Source organism: Triturus cristatus, chromosome 2_2 (assembly GCF_964204655.1).
Source record: "Triturus cristatus chromosome 2_2, aTriCri1.1, whole genome shotgun sequence".
In the NCBI taxonomy this organism is placed as follows: domain Eukaryota; kingdom Metazoa; phylum Chordata; class Amphibia; order Caudata; family Salamandridae; genus Triturus; species Triturus cristatus.
The window spans coordinates 229,872,095-229,894,136 of NC_140582.1; positions in this window are offsets into that span (position 1 = coordinate 229,872,095).

The window sequence follows — 22,042 nt, forward strand, 5'->3', positions numbered from 1 at the left end:
TAGAATACTCCCCACATATGTAAGCCCTGCACTCCCCAGTTGGTTGACCCACCATGCCACTTGGAAAAAAAGAAAATTAGGACACAACAGCAAATAACTTGAAATCCCGAGATCCTGAGAAGCTAGTGTCTGGGATCAGTTGAGCACAGCAAGACTATGAAGGCATGCCACCTCTTCTTCACTGTGAACCCAACAGTAATGTCGCACCCAAGGCCAAATACCACATGCCAATGCAGAAGGTGTCCCCACACTCAGAGACCTGTGAGTACTTAGGAAACCCCAAAGAAATACATTGTGATTCCTGGAGAATCACAAACCTTTACACAATGGACATGTCTAGAATGTGTGAATGTGCCACTTTGTGAACAGAACACACATGTGTCTGTATAACAGAAGTCACACAAGGAGGTGCACACCAAACTACATGTACACAGTCATTGTCTGAGCTGCCAGACTCATTCAAATAAGCCACTGTTAGGCAGAAATGGGGTATCAGTAAGTACATATACATGGCACCATGGTGGTCTGGATGACTTGACACTCGTAAGTTGGTATCGGCAACAACCAAGGACTAACCCAAATGCAACCACACTGTGGGAACATGTATATGCATGAACTCTAAACAAGTTTTGTTCAAACTGTGCCTTACTTTAAATTGTGCCAGCGGGTCCCAGGAAAGTGTAAAGGTGGTGTCTTGTGCACTTCCTTGGGAGACATCTGTCACGCAGGCACATTATTGTCCTTCACAACAAAACAACAAGGTCAAGCATATGAAACATTGAGACATGTTGACAGGTGTAGTGATTGCCAAGGGAAAATTTCTCTGAGTAACAACTTGAATAATGTCATTTGTCACATGGCTTTCCGTCACCTGATTACACAGTTGGCTACACATATGACCTACTGACTGTCATCTGGAGTGGCACACATGTCCACACCCAGGACAATGAATAAGCTAATGGGCCTGCAATTGTTTTGTAAAAAAGCCTAGCTGTACTGTGGGGACACCCTCATGGCAAGCCAGAATGTACCCACAGATGTCAGCACACAAAGTCACAACTGTGTAACATCTGAACCACACACAGGTGCAAAAAATGTACAAGCAGGATACATGATTGTCAAAAACTGACACAGGCTACGAAGCACAAACATTAAGCACTGGCCAACATCACGGGGGCACTGCACAGTGACTTTCTGTACTGCGAATTATCACACACAAGTCAGAACTGGCAATGAAAAATCAGGGTTGAACATGTACGCCCCTCCCACACACACCCACCCATACCTGAGTCAATGTGACTGATACCGATCAAGAAGTGGCACCTCTTATTCATGGTTACAATAACTGTGCTTGAAAACTCGCTTCATTAACACAACATCACCTTGTAGGGCTGGCAAAACATATTTGTCACAAACAACCATCAACAGATTGTTGTGAATAGCCAAACAGGCACTGCCCAGTGTGAGTATGCACAAGCAAACTGGTGTATCCCTGTCCAGTGGACACATGTAGCACACATGTGAAAAATACAACCTAGGCCAGGGAAGAATGCCACAGAGGCAGGGCCATGCTGAACCAACAGTGAATGTGCACAGTGTTGGATGACACACATGATTAGGAGGGCAGGCTGTGTCAGGGGACTGTAGTGGGCACACTGCTCCATGGTCCTGGAATGAGCTGACTGTAACAGGAGCAACCGTCCTGGCACTATTCATATCTCCCACTCATGCACATCATGTCTGAGGCCACAACATTGGTAATGCATGCTGCAAGTCTGTTCTTTTGAAACCTCACACTCCTATGTGAGACTCAGCATCAGTGCCAACAATTATGCACCCCCAAATGACTGAACGGGACAGGGCACAGGCAGACCACCCCCACACATGATGCTGAAAGCAGTGTGCACCTTGATTAACTGGCAGCCTAGATGACCATGTGCAATAATGATAACACACAGACCAGGTAACACATGTCAAGGAGGGGAAGGGAGGAAGAACAGCACAGGTTGACTTGGGGGAACAGGTATGCACTGCACATATATACCCTGGCAGTGTCTCCAGGCGACTGAGCAGCAACAAAAGCTGGCGACACACAACAAACACACATGTACCTACCCCCTTCCTGCTGCTGTAACTCCTGTATCTGCCTATCCAGGTCAGGGAAGATCACCGCCAGGACACGCTTCATTTGGTGGGTCAGGCGCCGGCGCCTGACCCACCAAATGAAGCCAGACACAAAGCACGGCTTCCTTCTCACATTAGATGGGTCGAGCAGTTGCCTCCTCCATGCAGCTGTGGTGCAACACTCCACATAGACACTCACCCACATGACAAGGAACATTCACACACATCAATGTCCAGGGGGCGTACACATCATTTGGACACTCTCACCACTCTCACCACAGCTCCACTCAACACACATCTGTGGGTGCAGTCACCTGTCACACCGGGGTGACCACTGAATCACCGCAGGACAATAGAACAAGAATGCCCAAGAGGATTAGCCAGGCTGAATGTGCCATGCACTATGCAGTGAATGTCACAGTAAGCACAATGCAAGTGAGAAGTGCACACATGAACTACATCAAGCCCTGCATGAGAGACATAAGCCATCCACCCCCCCTGGGACCCACTCTAAACAACATTGCATGTCTGTCACACCTGGACACAATGCCAGAAGTGACAGACACAAAAAAGGTGCACAGGCAAAGGTAGTGGAGTCAGCACTCACCTGCTCCCCTAGTCGACCATACAGCATGGGGTACCGTGGGAGGATCACATCCAGCAGGGCCTCATTCTCCTCCTGGGTGAAAGACTGGGCCCTCTCCACAGTCCTTGACATGGTGCCAGAGGGAGACAATACAGCAGCAGTGGTATCGACTGAAATGTTGTTCAGGCAAGTGCCCTCTCATGGGTTCTTCATGCCTTATATCTGCATTGCTGGCCTATTTCATTTACAGGAGTACAGAGTGATTGGTCAGACTCATTTGCATCCTACGTATCCTCCAATCCCTTTAAACATACACCAGTGACAACCTTAGCATCTTTCGAATTTGCAGCATCATGTCAAGTCAACAACCACTTTTCAACAATGTATAATGTGGCCAACTGCTTTTTCCAGACCACATGATGTAAAGTTTTGAACTTGAAACTTGGTATCCATGACAACCAGCATGCATTTATGCCCTAATACTTGTCCCTCATGTGTCCCAATTGTGTAATTTTTTAATCCCCACACAGGTACGGCGCATTTCACACGTACCCCTAGGGCACCATCACTACAGTGATACGGCCTGTACTCACGCGTGTACGGGCCGTACACACGTGAGTACGGCCCCTATCACTATAGTTGCGTTACCGTAGGCCATTGTGATCGGGGCCGTACTCACGCGTGTACGGGCCGTACACGCGTGAGTACGGCCCCTATCAAAATGGCCTACGGTAACACAACTATAGTGATAGGGGCCGTACTCACGCGTGCACGGCCCGTACACGCGCGTGTACGGCCCGCACTCACGCGTAAACGGGCCGTACACGCGTGAGTATGGCCCCTATCACAATGGCCTACGGTAACACATCTATAGTGATAGGGGCCGTACTCACGCGTGTACGGCCCGTACACGTGTGAATATGGGCCGTACACGCGCGTGTACGGCCCGTACACGCGTGGGTACGGCTCCTATCACTATGGCCTACGGTAACACAACTATAGTGATAGGGGCCGTACTCACGCGTGTACGGCCTGTACTCACACATGTACGGGCCATACACGCGTGAGTACGGCCCCTATCACAATGGCCTACGGTAACACAACTATAGTGATAGGGGCTGTACTCACGCGTGTACGGCCCATACACGCGTGAGTACAGGCCGTACTCACGCATGTACGGCTCGTACACACGGCCTCAGAGAGTGTGTACTGTGTTTCACAGCTTACACTGGTGATAGGAGGCGCACACGAAAGGAATGGAGGTGTCAGACTCGCACAAGGCTGTACATCAAGTCATTGTCAGTGCAGTCCTACATGTGCAGGGCCTAGGTGTGTCAGGCAGTGATGTGGCACAATAGATGTGTGATGAGCTGTTTACACATGTCATGTGTGATGGGGCACTACGTGGCACACTTCCCCTTCACACTTTGCACATGTGTGCATGTAGTACAAACGTGTCAAGCACTGCATCACTGGTATGCCACAGTCACCAACACCCGCAACTGTGCCCTGATGGCAGGTACACGGATAATTTCACCTGACATGTGACTACCAGCGTGCCACGATGTGACTATGTCATGTGTGTGTCATGGGTTCCCATGAGCTTGCAGTTGGTGTTCCGTCAACTCCATCTGCTGTTGCAGCATCCAACATGTGTCTGTGTGCATATGTGCATGGCACACAATTACGCACACCATGCCACATGTGCAATACCACGTGACATGTGTCTGCATGCATCAAACATGGTATTGTGACATGAGGACATATCTGCATTGTCTCAATTTCTGGGTTATCAGCATTTGACATGTACCCCTTCATGGAAAGGTGTGTGATCTGCCCTTTTTAAATGACATCTGACCTGTGCGTCTAGCTTCCCGCCTGCTGTCTGTATGAGATTAAATCCTTCAAATGCAGATATGTGGATGTCTGTCACTCCTGTAATGTGTCTGGCTGTTCACTTACACTGGCACACAGCTCGTTTCATGGCATGTCACGTCGACCTTGCAAATAAACTATTGTAGCTGGCTCTTCATAGGAGTATCACCTTGCTGGCATACGTGTGCTGGATATATTGCACAGACCAGACTCTGTATTTAGCAGATGTGTATTAGCTGTTGAACATGTGCTCATTTCATTGACATTGTTGTTGTGATGTACTCGCTCATCGTTATTCCTTCCAAATCTCTGCAGGGCACCGCCTCTCCCCCGACCAATACCAGACCTGGGTGCCATGTGTGAACATGACTGCATCCGAAGATACCGCTTCTCGCAAGAGTTGATTGAGTGCTTGACCACCCGGCTGGAACCACACCTCCAACCACGACACAGGTATCCTACTGCTCTGACCCCCAAGATGAAGGTGATGGCAGCCCTACATTTTCTTTGCCACCGGTACCTTTCAATTCACCATAGCTGATGTCGGTGGCATGTCCCAGACAATGTTCAGCCGTGTCCTGCATGATGTTTTAGAAGCCATGTTGGCGCACCTGGATGAATTCATCCATTTTCCCACTCATGAGCAGTTGACAGGTGTCAAGGGTGAGTTCTATGCCCTGGGATGGATGCCTCATGTAATTGGGGCCATTGATGGGACACATGTGGCTTTGGTACCACCACAGGCACAGGAGGTAGCCTTTCGGAACCGCAAACATTATCACTCTATTAATGACCTTGTGGTGTGTCTACCTAACATGTGGATTTCCCATGTCTGTGCCCATTTTCCAGGGTCGTTAAACCAATAATGGGGTAACCCAGTATCCCTCAGAACCTGGGCAGTATGTTTATAAGGTAAACAATGGTTCCGTTGGGTGAAAGAATTACTTTACATATTAGGCATAGTCAAGCGTTATTCAAGAAATATACAGTATTCTACTGTAAGCAACACACAAGACAGTTCATTATGCAAATTCTTTATATATAAATTACGTCATTCATATATGTATGCAATGATATTTCATGGAAGGCCGTCAAACAATAGTGTGATGATACAAGTGACACAGTGAATAAGTGCTCAGTGACAGTGTGCGTGATATGTACAGTTGTTTAAAATCGAGAATATTCGAAAGTGGCCAGAAGGTTCTATAGTAAAGCTGCGTAATGGAAGAGTTCCTTTTTGGCGCAGATCCTATGTAAAGGTCCACATAATAGTCGACGTTTCAACCCTAATACTGCACTCTTGAAAGGTCAGTGCGGGTCTTCATCAGGACTTGGGTAGAAGGTGACGGCCTGTTAGTGACAAAAGGGACTCGGTCAGGTGTGTTGACATAAGTGAAAGAACAAAGATACTAAGGGTGGCAGATGACTCACCTTAGTTAGAGAGAATCAATTCTATTCAGTGTGGGTCTGTGGACGATCACCGGATGGGGTCCACTTAATTGGCGAGGGGCCTGTGAATAATTAATTAATTCGGGGTAAATTAAATTCAACCCAGACAAAGAGGTGATCGATGATCAACGTTAAGGGGGAGCCTGACTTGCTCACCTATGTTGATACAATGATCCCGTAGTATTCGGGGCTCCACAGCAGTAAAAAGTCGCATCTAGAGAACAAAAATTAATGTGTTTGAGTAGAAGGCTACTGTAAGTGGACCGCTCACCGGAACGAATATTACAGAGTTGGTGCTCACCTATATTGATGCGCAGTGCTGTTTAAAATCCAAGCGTTTCTAATCCCTTAGTGTGGGTGATGTAGGGTCTTCAAACGAAGTTTAACTGTAAAGAAGCCAAAATCGGGTTTAGCATTTAAAAAGCAAAAGACCCAATTGAGAATATTTAGACTCAAAGTGTGTGCGGGTCGCTCGGGGATTCTAAATTACCTCCTTCGGAAGATCGGACGGCAGGCCTGGGGGTCCTGGCTCATCTGATTGAATCGGCAGTAACGTCCGAAGTGAGTCTGCATAAAAAGCCGAGAGTAACGTGCGCGTGTACGCCAAACTGTGTCGGTTGCCAGGCAACGTGTTGAGCTGGCGCCAACGAGCGTGACTAATCATCATGGAGTACCATGGTAACGAAGTAAACAAATACGTCATGTGGGAAGACTGCGTGGAGATTCAAGCACCAATTACTGTGCAACGAGTGACGCGTGGCGCGAGCGCCAACGAAGGTGACTAGTCATCCTATGTTGCTAAGGTAATGAAGTAAACAGTTATGTAGCAAAAGGGGAGAATCGAATATACCCAGCGCGGGAAACCTGTTTCAGTGAGCGCTCCATAACTCGCAAGCATGGTGTCAAACGGACACCTAATAACAGGATCAACATAAGATTAAGATCTCTATTCATGGTTTACAATGTGTTCAGGTAGACGAGGTACCAATCATTCTGGCTACATTGCACAGGTTCACGACAATAATTCATATAACATCAAAACGTCATATTCATTTTAAACAGATTAGAGAATTTAGAAAGTGCAAATTCATACATAATCAAAAGATTGTTCTATGTTACTCAAAGGCTAAAGTATGCTATAAAAGGCCAGAGTAGGATTCAGAAAAATACAAGTGCATACTCAAGTATTGTTTGTCTGACATATTGGTGTTTATGGTCAGAATACTGCAAAAGGGTCTATCTGGGGGCTGTTCAAAGTAGGCCCATTTGTTTCGAGATCTCCTCCATCTCGTTCAACCCGTTTTGGACCGAGTTAAGTACATGGATCCATCTACACTCCTTGTAGTTCAGTACCCTCACAATCGAACCACCTCTGCTACTTGGGATGATTTTTTCTAGTACCCACCATGTGATGTTGTTGGGAGAGTGATTGTGTGATGCATAATGGTCAACCATAGGGGCTCCGTGTACCTTACATCTTATCCTACTCATGTGCTGCAAAATTCTGACCTTCACTTTCTGAGTAGTTTGTCCGACATATGTGAGTCCACAGGGACATTGGATAGCATATATAACATTCATGCTATTGCAATTTGTAAACTGGGAAAGTTTGAATGTTCTACCAGTATGCGTGAATGTAGTTCCTTCATAGCATAAGTCACATGCCTTGCATTGACCACATTTGTGGTGTCCAGATACAGGTGCCAAACCCAGGAGATCCCTGAGGTCAGGTTGTTTAGGTGTGTCCAGGTATGCATTAACCACCGAATCCTTAATGTTCTTGCCTCTTTTGAAAGCGAATGTAGGATCCTGCGATATCTGTAGTTCGCTCGCGACTAGGTTCCAGTATTTTTTGACGACTTTCTTTATTTCATTACTTTTGCTGTTGAATGTAGTCACACAGACTATCTTGTCTGTCTCCAGTTGTCTTTGGTTGATCTCCAACAATTGTTCCCGGGGGCAATACCATGCCCGTTTTTTTGCCCGCTTGAGTAGACCTGTAGGGTAACCTCTCTCTCTGAGTCTAGAAATTAATATTTCAGATTCCCTGAAATAGTCTGTCCTTCTTGTGCAGTTCCTCCTCAGTCTGAGGAATTGGCCATACGGAAGGTTGTCTCGCAGACTGCGTGGGTGATGTGACTGGTATTTTAGTAATGAGTTCCTTTCCATGGGTTTGCGATACAAATCACAGTATAGCAGATTGTCTTGTGAACGGAATGTTAAGTCCAGAAAATCAATTGCTTCGTTGTTGCATGTCATAGTGAACTGGATATCTGTGGATCTCATATTCAACCAGGTGAAGAAATTGTTGAGTTCAATGTTGTCCCCATTCCAAATCATTATCACATCGTCTATATAACGCTTCCATACTGAGATGGCATTCAAGTATGGGTTGTTCAGACTATACAAATGTTCCTCCTAGTAATGGTCCATGTACACATTCGCTAGACTTGGGGCATATGTAGCACCCATGGCTACGCCTTTGCACTGGTAATAGAATTGTTTCTTGAAGGTGAAGTAATTCTTTTTCATGGCAATTTCTAGTAGAGAAATCAAAAATTCTGTAGGGATCCAATGTGGTCTTGATCTGGAATCCAGTGTGTTCCTGATAACCTCCAGCGCAGCGTCTTGGGGAATTGAGGTGTACAGAGAGGACACATCTAGTGTGACCAAGAATTGAGTCTGGGGATCAAATGCCTGACCTTCAAGTATTTGAATAATGTGTGTCGTATCCCTTACGAATGATTTTGTTTTTGGTACGAAGGGTTTCAAAAAATAGTCTATGAATTGATTGAGTGGTTCCAGAATCGAGCCACATCCCGAGACAATGGGTCTTCCAGGTGGCTTCTCCATTCGTTTGTGTACCTTAGGTAGAGTATAGATGGTCGGTATTCGAGGGTCTTTGCTGTTGAGGAACCCATATTCATGTTGGCTTAGGAATCCTTTAGCGAGACCCCCTTTGGTCACTTTTTCTATCATAGATTTCAAAATAGGTGTGGGGTCGCGTGGGATTGGTTGGTAACTATCCTCCACTCCTAGTTGACGTTCAAGCTCCTCCACATACTCGTCTGTGTTTTGTAGTACCACTGCGCCCCCCTTGTCCGCTGACTTGATGACGATGGTTTTGTTATCACTCAAGGAACGTAAGGCACATTTTTCTTCTTTGCTGATGTTTTATTTTATGTACTTCCTTTCAGCCACAATTTGCATGATTTCTTGCAGTACAATTTTCTCATAAGCAAGTATTTTATCACTCACCATGTGTGCCCCTGGGGTGAAAGTTGAGATAGGTCTAAAACCTGTGGCGGAAGGCACAGGATTGTAGATATTTTTGCTGAAAAAGTACTTCAATCTGATTTTACGAAAGAAGCGTTGTAGCTCAATTTTAATCTGGAAAGAATCCGGGCTGACTGTGGGGACGAAGGAAAGTCCTTTGGAAAGCACATCTCTTTCACCCTGAGACATAGTGTGACTTGATAAGTTGATGATTGGATCAGATGGATTAGTACTAATCTGATTCATTGTCACCATGATGTTGGTTTCAGGTAGGTCAAACGACTGGACAAATGGTGCGTGAGTCTCTACCATCTGTAAGTTTGCCTCCGTGTAGAAATTTCCCCGTGTGTTTCCGGTTGGTAGAACCGAACTCGTGATGGACCTTGCTGAGTGTTCCTGCCCCTGTTCCATCCTCTCGGTCTCTCCCAGTTCTGAGCTCTCCCTCCGCCCCTGTTGTTTTGGCAGTAGCCCTCTCCTAAAAAACGTGAACCCTGGTTGGTTTGTGGGTTAGAAGAAGGTCCGTCAGACTCAGTGTCCGAGCCACTGCCTGCAGAGGAATTCGAGAAGGTGTAAAATCTTCTGGGTCCCTGGCGACTTCTATTGCTGAAGAAACCTTGGCTGTCTTGCTGGTAGTAGTCGTCTGATAAATATGGATAGGTAATGTTTTTGTCGTAGTTCCTTATATCCTTGGATAGCTTATCCAGCTTCCTATTCAGAGTGATGGTATTAAAGTCAGAGAGGGTCTTTTCAGCTCTTTCTAATGCCTCCCTGGTGTTGGTAAGGGAAGTGTCATCAATAAGTTCCTTTTTGAGGTCTGCTAATTCCTGTGTGAGCTTTTTAACGTATTCTAATGCTGTTTCTACCCCAAGGACCATCCAATGCCTGGAGCAGTTGTTCGCTACGTAACTGAATCCCTCTCTGAATTTGGGGATATCTATGAATATCGCGGGTTCATTACGTACTTGTAGGCCTTTTGGAATTATGTTGGACTGGAGGTATTTTGTCAATACATGCCCGTGAAGGCGTGCTCTGATTAACTTCTTCTCCAATCTCTCAATTTTAGCCAATTTCTCATTTAGACTGGTGTCTGCTGGCAATCTATCTGAGCCTAGTAGAAAGCCAGAGGCTCCCTGGTCATGTATTAATTTGGCTATGTAGTCTTCACTATATGACAAGGTTTCTCTTTCAGACATAATACGACAATACACACAATTAACTACAAATTGAAACTTATGACAATACACAAAATTTAAACACAGATTGAAAATTAGTCCAAAGACAATAAATGAGAGTAAAAACCCTCGCAGGTAAGAACCTGCACCAATTATAGTTAAACCAATAATGGGGTAACCCAGTATCCCTCAGAACCTGGGCAGTATGTTTATAAGGTAAACAATGGTTCCGTTGGGTGAAAGAATTACTTTACATATTAGGCATAGTCAAGCGTTATTCAAGAAATATACAGTATTCTACTGTAAGCAACACACAAGACAGTTCATTATGCAAATTCTTTATATATAAATTACGTCATTCATATATGTATGCAATGATATTTCATGGAAGGCCGTCAAACAATAGTGTGATGATACAAGTGACACAGTGAATAAGTGCTCAGTGACAGTGTGCGTGATATGTACAGTTGTTTAAAATCGAGAATATTCGAAAGTGGCCAGAAGGTTCTATAGTAAAGCTGCGTAATGGAAGAGTTCCTTTTTGGCGCAGATCCTATGTAAAGGTCCACATAATAGTCGACGTTTCAACCCTAATACTGCACTCTTGAAAGGTCAGTGCGGGTCTTCATCAGGACTTGGGTAGAAGGTGACGGCCTGTTAGTGACAAAAGGGACTCGGTCAGGTGTGTTGACATAAGTGAAAGAACAAAGATACTAAGGGTGGCAGATGACTCACCTTAGTTAGAGAGAATCAATTCTATTCAGTGTGGGTCTGTGGACGATCACCGGATGGGGTCCACTTAATTGGCGAGGGGCCTGTGAATAATTAATTAATTCGGGGTAAATTAAATTCAACCCAGACAAAGAGGTGATCGATGATCAACGTTAAGGGGGGGAGCCTGACTTGCTCACCTATGTTGATACAATGATCCCGTAGTATTCGGGGCTCCACAGCAGTAAAAAGTCGCATCTAGAGAACAAAAATTAATGTGTTTGAGTAGAAGGCTACTGTAAGAGGACCGCTCACCGGAACGAATATTACAGAGTTGGCGCTCACCTATATTGATGCGCAGTGCTGTTCAAAATCCAAGCGTTTCTAATCCCTTAGTGTGGGTGATGTAGGGTCTTCAAACGAAGTTTAACTGTAAAGAAGCCAAAATCGGGTTTAGCATTTATAAAGCAAAAGACCCAATTGAGAATATTTAGACTCAAAGTGTGTGCGGGTCGCTCGGGGATTCTTAATTACCTCCTTCGGAAGATCGGACGGCAGGCCTGGGGGTCCTGGCTCATCTGATTGAATCGGCAGTAACGTCCGAAGTGAGTCTGCATAAAAAGCCGAGAGTAACGTGCGCGTGTACGCCAAACTGTGTCGGTTGCCAGGCAATGTGTTGAGCTGGCGCCAGCGAACGTGACTAATCATCATGGAGTACCATGGTAACGAAGTAAACAAATACGTCATGTGGGAAGACTGCGTGAAGATTCAAGCACCAATTACTGTGCAACGAGTGACGCGTGGCGCGAGCGCCAACGAAGGTGACTAGTCATCCTATGTTGCTAAGGTAATGAAGTAAACAGTTATGTAGCAAAAGGGGAGAATCGAATATACCCAGCGCGGGAAACCTGTTTCAGTGAGAGCTCCATAACTCGCAAGCATGGTATCAAACGGACACCTAATAACAGGATCAACATAAGATTAAGATCTCTATTCATGGTTTACAATGTGTTCAGGTAGACGAGGTACCAATCATTCTGGCTACATTGCACAGGTTCACGACAATAATTCATATAACATCAAAACGTCATATTCATTTTAAACAGATTAGAGAATTTAGAAAGTGCAAATTCATACATAATCAAAAGATTGTTCTATGTTACTCAAAGGCTAAAGTATGCTATAAAAGGCCAGAGTAGGATTCAGAAAAATACAAGTGCATACTCAAGTATTGTTTGTCTGACATATTGGTGTTTATGGTCAGAATACTGCAAAAGGGTCTATCTGGGGGCTGTTCAAAGTAGGCCCATTTGTTTTGAGATCTCCTCCATCTCGTTCAACCCGTTTTGGACCGAGTTAAGTACATGGATCCATCTACACTCCTTGTAGTTCAGTACCCTCACAATCGAACCACCTCTGCTACTTGGGATGATTTTTTCTAGTACCCACCATGTGATGTTGTTGGGAGAGTCATTGTGTGATGCATAATGGTCAACCATAGGGTCTCCGTGTACCTTACATCTTATCCTACTCATGTGCTGCAAAATTCAGACCTTCACTTTCTGAGTAGTTTGTCCGACATATGTGAGTCCACAGGGACATTGGATAACATATATAACATTCATGCTATTGCAATTTGTAAACTGGGAAAGTTTGAATGTTCTACCAGTATGCGTGAATGTAGTTCCTTCATAGCATAAGTCACATGCCTTGCATTGACCACATTGGTCTCGCTAAAGGATTCCTAAGCCAACATGAATATGAGTTCCTCAACAGCAAAGACCCTCGAATACCGACCATCTATACTCTACCTAAGGTACACAAACGAATGGAGAAGCCACCTGGAAGACCCATTGTCTCGGGATGTGGCTCGATCCTGGAACCACTCAATCAATTCATAGACTATTTTTTGAAACCCTTCGTACCAAAAACAAAATCATTCGTAAGGGATACGACACACATTATTCAAATACTTGAAGGTCAGGCATTTGATCCCCAGACTCAATTCTTGGTCACACTAGATGTGTCCTCTCTGTACACCTCAATTCCCCAAGACGCTGCGCTGGAGGTTATCAGGAACACACTGGATTCCAGATCAAGACCACATTGGATCCCTACAGAATTTTTGATTTCTCTACTATAAATTGCCATGAAAAAGAATTACTTCACCTTCAAGAAACAATTCTATTACCAGTGCAAAGGCGTAGCCATGGGTGCTACATATGCCCCAAGTCTAGCGAATGTGTACATGGACCATTACGAGGAGGAACATTTGTATAGTCTGAACAACCCATACTTGAATGCCATCTCAGTATGGAAGCGTTATATAGACGATGTGATAATGATTTGGAATGGGGACAACATTGAACTCAACAATTTCTTCACCTGGTTGAAATTGAGATCCACAGATATCCAGTTCACTATGACATGCAACAACGAAGCAATTGATTTTCTGGACTTAACATTCCGTTCACAAGACAATCTGCTATACTGTGATTTGTATCGCAAACCCATGGAAGGGAACTCATTACTAAAATACCAGTCACATCACCCACGCAGTCTGCGAGACAACCTTCCGTATGGCCAATTCCTCAGACTGAGGAGGAACTGCACAAGAAGGACAGACTATTTCAGGGAATCTGAAATATTAATTTCTAGACTCAGAGAGAGAGGTTACCCTACAGGTCTACTCAAGCGGGCAAAAAAACGGGCATGGTATTGCCCCCGGGAACAATTGTTGGAGATCAACCAAAGACAACTGGAGACAGACAAGATAGTCTGTGTGACTACATTCAACAGCAAAAGTAATGAAATAAAGAAAGTCGTCAAAAAATACTGGAACCTAGTCGCGAGCGAACTACAGATATCGCAGGATCCTACATTCGCTTTCAAAAGAGGCAAGAACATTAAGGATTCGGTGGTTAATGCATACCTGGACACACCTAAACAACCTGACCTCAGGGATCTCCTGGGTTTGGCACCTGTATCTGGACACCACAAATGTGGTCAATGCAAGGCATGTGACTTATGCTATGAAGGAACTACATTCACGCATACTGGTAGAACATTCAAACTTTCCCAGTTTACAAATTGCAATAGCATGAATGTTATATATGCTATCCAATGTCCCTGTGGACTCACATATGTCGGACAAACTACTCAGAAAGTGAAGGTCAGAATTTTGCAGCACATAAGTAGGATAAGATGTAAGGTACACGGAGCCCCTATGGTTGACCATTATGCATCACACAATCACTCTCCCAACAACATCACATGGTGGGTACTAGAAAAAATCATCCCAAGTAGCAGAGGTGGTTCGATTGTGAGGGTACTGAACTACAAGGAGTGTAGATGGATCCATGTACTTAACTCGGTCCAAAACGGGTTGAACGAGATGGAGGAGATCTCGAAACAAATGGGCCTACTTTGAACAGCCCACAGATAGACCCTTTTGCAGTATTCTGACCATAAACACCAATATGTCAGACAAACAATACTTGAGTATGCACTTGTATTTTTCTGAATCCTACTCTGGCCTTTTATAGCATACTTTAGCCTTTGAGTAACATAGAACAATCTTTTGATTATGTATGAATTTGCACTTTCTAAATTCTCTAATCTGTTTAAAATGAATATGACGTTTTGATGTTATATGAATTATTGTCGTGAACCTGTGCAATGTAGCCAGAATGATTGGTACCTCGTCTACCTGAACACATTGTAAACCATGAATAGAGATCTTAATCTTATGTTGATCCTGTTATTAGGTGTCCGTTTGACACCATGCTTGCGAGTTATGGAGCGCTCACTGAAACAGGTTTCCCGCGCTGGGTATATTCGATTCTCCCCTTTTGCTACATAACTGTTTACTTCATTACCTTAGCAACATAGGATGACTAGTCACCTTCGTTGGCGCTCGCGCCACGCGTCACTCGTTGCACAGTAATTGGTGCTTGAATCTCCACGCAGTCTTCCCACATGACGTATTTGTTTACTTCGTTACCATGGTACTCCATGATGATTAGTCACGCTCGTTGGCGCCAGCTCAACACGTTGCCTGGCAACCGACACAGTTTGGCGTACACGCGCACGTTACTCTCGGCTTTTTATGCAGACTCACTTCGGACGTTACTGCCGATTCAATCAGATGAGCCAGGACACCCAGGCCTGCCGTCCGATCTTCCGAAGGAGGTAATTTAGAATCCCCGAGCGACCCGCACACACTTTGAGTCTAAATATTCTCAATTGGGTCTTTTGCTTTTTAAATGCTAAACCCGATTTTGGCTTCTTTACAGTTAAACTTCGTTTGAAGACCCTACATCACCCACACTAAGGGATTAGAAACGCTTGGATTATAAACAGCACTGCGCATCAATATAGGTGAGCGCCAACTCTGTAATATTCGTTCCGGTGAGCGGTCCACTTACAGTAGCCTTCTACTCAAACACATTAATTTTTGTTCTCTAGATGCGACTTTTTACTGCTGTGGAGCCCCGAATACTACGGGATCATTGTATCAACATAGGTGAGCAAGTCAGGCTCCCCCCCCTTAACGTTGATCATCGATCACCTCTTTGTCTGGGTTGAATTTAATTTACCCCGAATTAATTAATTATTCACAGGCCCCTCGCCAATTAAGTGGACCCCATCCGGTGATCGTCCACAGACCCACACTGAATAGAATTGATTCTCTCTAACTAAGGTGAGTCATCTGCCACCCTTAGTATCTTTGTTCTTTCACTTATGTCAACACACCTGACCGAGTCCCTTTTGTCACTAACAGGCCGTCACCTTCTACCCAAGTCCTGATGAAGACCCGCACTGACCTTTCAAGAGTGCAGTATTAGGGTTGAAACGTCAACTATTATGTGGACCTTTACATAGGATCTGCGCCAAAAAGGAACTCTTCCATTACGCAGCTTTACTATAGAACCTTCTGGCCACTTTCGAATATTCTCGATTTTAAACAACTGTACATATCACGCACACTGTCACTGAGCACTTATTCACTGTGTCACTTGTATCATCACACTATTGTTTGACGGCCTTCCATGAAATATCATTGCATACATATATGAATGACGTAATTTATATATAAAGAATTTGCATAATGAACTGTCTTGTGTGTTGCTTACAGTAGAATACTGTATATTTCTTGAATAACGCTTGACTATGCCTAATATGTAAAGTAATTCTTTCACCCAACGGAACCATTGTTTACCTTATAAACGTTTTCCAGGGTCAGCACACGATGCCTACATCCTGAGGCGTAACAGGGTGCCAGAAATTATGCTGCGGCTGCACGACGAACGAGCATGTCTTGTTGGTAGGTATACTCTGTTTGTCCTCTGTTTAGCGGTATCTTTGTATCTTACAGCATCTCCTGACCCACTTCTTCACATGATGTTTCCTTGTAGGGGACTCTGGCTATCCCAACATGCCATGGCTGATGACGCCTCTCCGCAATCCCAGAACAGCCGCAGAACACCATTACAACGACGCCCATGGACAGACCAGGCGCGTGATTGAGAGGACGTTTGGACTCCTGAAGAGCCGATTCCGGTGCCTCCACAAGACCGGCGGGTCCCTCCAATATGCCCCGGTGAAGGTCTGCAAAATCTTCCTTGTGTGCTGCATGCTGCACAACATGGCAGTGGAGAAGGCAGTGCCACTCATCCTGGATCCCGATGAGCAGGAACATCCACCCGTGGAGGATGAAGGGCTTGGGCACGAGGAAAGTGAGGAGGAGGAGGACATCCGGAGTCAGCTCATCCGCACCTTCATCTCATAACGGTGAGTCCCTGTGTCTGAGTGTGCACGCTTTGAGCCTTGTGTGGCATGTGTTTCAATGTGTGTGTCCAGCTGACTGTGTGCTAAGTGACTTGGAGGTGTGTTCTGATGTGTCATTCAAGTGATGATGTCATTCCACACATTTTAGCATGGACACCAATTTGTTAAATTAGCATGGTGACAACATCATTCCTGTCGAGTACATGTCCATGTCTGCCGATAACTAGCTCTTTGCTGACTTGTGGTGTGTCTGTCATCCACAGTTTCTTGCGCATGTCGTATGCTCGTGTCTTCGTTGGCCTCCAGCTATTCCTCATGAGTATTGCAACGTGTGCTGAATCAGCGTTCCATGCACGGACATGGTGAAAAGTCATTTTGGGTAAGGAGTGCAGCAAGGCATTTTGTGCGTGGTACGTGTTTGGTTTATGTTGGGACTGCTCCTGTGCATGTTGTGTTACCATGCATACCTGTCGACTCACCATGGGGCACATGACATGTGGCATGGCTCCCATGACTTGATATTCACCCTTCCTGAAAGTCATCTGTAATGTTTTGTGGAATGTGATGAAGGCATCAATGTGTGTAAAACGTCCCTCAGGAACATACGGGATGCTGATGGTGGACATAGTGTGGGACATCCCCATAAGAGGCTCAATGGCGAATTGCAGGCTCTCCGTGTGGAGCAAGGGGTGTTTGGCTCACACATTTCACTTGTGTGCCAGCTCAGTAGGATTTTACACATCTGTGTGTTGCAGGGGGTGTCCAGTGTAGGTCCCACATGGTCAGAGGAATGACCTGTGAGTCTGTTCAAAAGGATGCATTTCCCTTAGTGTGAGCCTGAGTAATAAAGGTGTTTCTCACACTCCAAGGTGCCTCATCTCTGTCAATGCTGGTCTCTTGCCACTTTGCATGCGGCATCTCTGGCATAGTTGTGAAAGATTGTGCAGAGGAGTCCATGTGTAGTTTAGCAACATGCATGCAGTTCCTCATGGATTATGATCCCTATTGTGCATGAAGTCTATGGTTGTGTATGTATTTTGGCATGTTGGTCCACACAATGGGCCATCAACACCTGCTGAGGGTGTGTCTCCTGTGCGCAGCTCGGCCTTCAGTTCCTTGATCCAGTGTCATTCATCTTTGGTGTTTGTGCATGCATTGTCTCTGGGTGTGCCATGTAAAACCGGACACTCCTTCCTTTACACACGCCTGTTGCAGTTGTCCTTCAGACATCCTAGTCTTTGTATGCAAATTGTGGAATATTTTCAAGGACATGCCGCCTGCTGCTGCGGACCCTGCAGCAAGGGCCCACAGAGTATCCTGATTTGGCAACACACACGCCTCAAAGATACTCCTCCCTTCCTCCCTCCACCCATTCATTTGGCTGTCCTCAGCTTGTCTATGCCACAGTTGGCGCCACGCGGTGGCAAAGGCTGGACCATCAGCACATGCAACGTGCACATTGCACGACCCTCATTACAAGATACACTGGCAGTAAGGATAGGCATCTACTTAGCTTCAAATGGAGGTTGGCATGGTCCACCATCAGAATCACGTCCAGTATATTCAATGTATGGCACACATATTGCGGTAGCTACTGCCTGGCCCCTGCGGTGTGTCACCGCCAAAGCCCGGGACACAATTGCGGTAGTGATAGGCATATGCACATTTTGAAATGGCGGTTGGCATGCTCCGCCACCCAGATCCCGGTCACCCATGTCTCTGTATGGCACCCAACTCGCGGTAGCTACTGCCTGGCCCCTGCAGTGTGTCACTGCCAAAGCCCGGGACACAATTGCCATAGTGATAGGCATATGCACTTTGTGAAATGGCGGTTGGCATGCTCCGCCACCCAAATCCCGATCACCCATGTCTCTGTATGGCACCCAACTCGCGATAGCTACCGCCTGGCCTCTGCGGTGTGTCACCGCCAAAACCCGGAACACAATTGCGGTAATGATAGGCATATGCACATTGTAAAATGGCAGTTGGCATGCTCTGCCACCCAAATCCCAGTCACCCATGTCTCTGTATGGCACCCAACCTGTGGTAGCTACCGCCTGGCCTCTGCGGTGTGTAACCGCCAAAGCCCGGGACACAATCGCGGTAGTGACAGCCATATGCACTTTGTGAAATGGCAGTTGGCATGCTCCGCCACCCAAATCCCGGTCACCCATGTCTCTGTATGGCACCGAACTCACTGTAGCTACCGCCTAGCCCCTGCGGTGTGTCACCGCAAAAGCCCGGGACACAATCACGCTAGTGATAGGCATATGCACTTTGTGAAATGGCGGTTTGCATGCTCCGCCACCCAATTCCCGGTCACTGATGTCTCTGTATGGTACCCAACTCGCGGTAGCTACCGCCTGGCCCCTGCGGTGTTTCACCGCCATGGACCATGCCCTTACAGCCAATGGGATCTGCAATAGCATGATGCAATTTTGAAAATCACAGTAGGCGTGATCCGCCACCATGGAGCCTGTCATTGGATGGAATTGAAAGATGCACCACTGCGGTAGCTACCGCCTGGCACCTGCGGTGTATCACCGCCACAGACCATGCCCTTACAGCCAATGGGTTCCGCAATATCGGTAGCATGATGCAATTTTGAAAATCACTGTAGGCGTGATCCGCCACCGCGAAGTCGGTCATTGGATGCATTTGAAAAAGGCTGACCTGGAACACCAATTGCAGCAGCTTATAATCACTGAAACAACACTAGGGGGCTTTATATGTGTGGGAGAGAGCCCCACATTTCCACTGCTCACAGAGCCTGCTGCCTGAGACCCCTCACCTGCTGGTGCCTCCAGGGACTGCTGCCTGAGGCCCCTCAGCTGCTGCTGCCTCCAGGGACTGCTGCCTGAGACCCCTCATCTGCTGCTGCCAGGGACCCCTTACCTGCTGCTGCCTCCGGGGACTGCCTCCAGGGACTGCTGCCTGAGACCCCTTGCCTGCTGCTGCCTACAGGGACTTCTGCCTGTCAATGCCGTCTCCTCCTCCTGCTTCAACACCGTCCGCATGCTCTGCAAGATCTACAGACGGATCCCCACTGGAACCAGAAGGACGGTCACCCAGGCCCTCGTCAGCAGCAGACTGGATTACGGCAACGCCCTCTACGCAGGAACCTCGGCCAAACTCCAGAAACCACTACAACGCATACAGAACGCCTCCACTTGCCTCATCCTCGACATCCCCCGCCACAGTCAGATCACATCCCACCTGAAAGACCTGCACTGGCTCCCCGTCAACAAGAGGATCACCTTCAAGCTCCTCACCCACGCTCACAAGCCTTCGCAACGCCGGACCAGCGTATCTCAACGAACGACTCATCTTCTACACCCCGAACCGCCAGCTTTGCTCTGCTGACCTCACCCTTGCCACCGTCCCCCGCATCTGACGAGCGACCGCAAGTGGCAGATAATTCTCCCACCTCACCGCCAAGACATGGAACACCCTCCTCATCCGCCTGCGACAGACCCAGGACCTGCTGACCTTCAGGAGACTTCTCAAGACCTGTTCGAGCAGTAGCAGCACCCCCCGCGTACCTTCAGACCCTCACGGGTGAGTAGTGCACTCTACAAATGGATTGATTGATTGAGACCCCTCGCCTGCTGCTGCCTCCAGGGACTGCTGCCTGAGACCCCTCTCATGCTGCTGCCTCCAGGGACTGCTGCCCGAAACCCCTCACCTGCTGCTGCCTACAGGGACTGCTGCCTGAGACCGCTCACCACCCACTGCCACTGCTGCTGTCTGATGTCCACAGTGATGGCAAGGACTGAGAAGATCCGTGCCAGTCCCTTCACAAGCGAGGAGCTGGAGGTCCTGGTGGACGAGGTGCTCACACAGTACCCAAGGCTATATGGTGCCTCAAATGTCGTGGTAAGTCTTCAACAGTGAGGGTGAGAGTGCACTGGGGCACACATGTAGTCGGTCTGATGCAGTATGTGCCTGAGAGTGTGGGGTTTTGTCATGCACTAACATGCTGTTTCCTAGGGTGAAGGGGGGTGTACCCTACTCCACACGTTTCCCTACCTGCACATCGAGATTGGAGTGACATGTCTTGTCTTTTCAGCCATACAGTGACACAGCAAGTTGGTAATGCAGGAGTCAGGACAGTGATTGCTTGTGTGACTGGCTGTGTGGGTCCCTGTTGTCCATCTCAGTGTGAGCCTACCTGGCCTGCACAGTCACCGCCCAATCTGACATGGTCACAGCACTGAACGTACAGAGTGTTACATGTGTGTTTTTTGCAGGACTCTCCATCAATGAGCCATATCAGCCCTGTATATTGCACATGACTGGCCCAGTGAGAAGGGTGTGGGTTTGTGAGATCAGGTCCTTCAATGTGACATACATGACACAGTGAGCTATTCACAGGGCAAGGTCATTGAGGCCTGCACAGTGTTGGACACAGTGAAGCTCCCCCCAAACACATGTTGATATGTGACGTATGTCTTGCTCTACCTGGAAATGGACAGTAGATGTGGGCAGACTACACATGGCTTTCTGTGCTGGCATCCTGCTTGTATATGAGATGTGCATGTACTGTGTCCCCCCTCACACATGTATGCATTTACGTGTTCTTCTCACATGCAGATGTACCCTGTGAGATGCATTCCTGTCTCTGCAAGACATATATGTGGAGTTGGGATGAGTCAGTGTAATGCTACTGTACTGAGAGATTTTGTTACATAACAGTGTGTTACTGATGTTTACCCCTTCTTGTCTCCCATGCCTGCAGCTCAAAGTACACCAGCGTAAGGCCTTGTGGAGGGCCATTACAACCAAGGTGCGGGCTCTGGGTGTCTCAAACCGCCGGCGCACCCACTGCCACAAGAGGTGGGATGACATTTCACGGCTGGCAAAGAATGTTGCGGAGATGACACTGGGGCTGCTCCCTCGCACTGGCAGGTTGGCACGGCGCAGCATGACACAACTAATGTGCCGCATCTTGGCCATGACACAGCCTGAGCTGGATGCACGATTTAAGGAGCGTCAGCAGCAAAGTAGGGGTGAGTATTCTGGCAAGGGTGACTTTGGCTGTGAGTGGCTGCATGTGTAT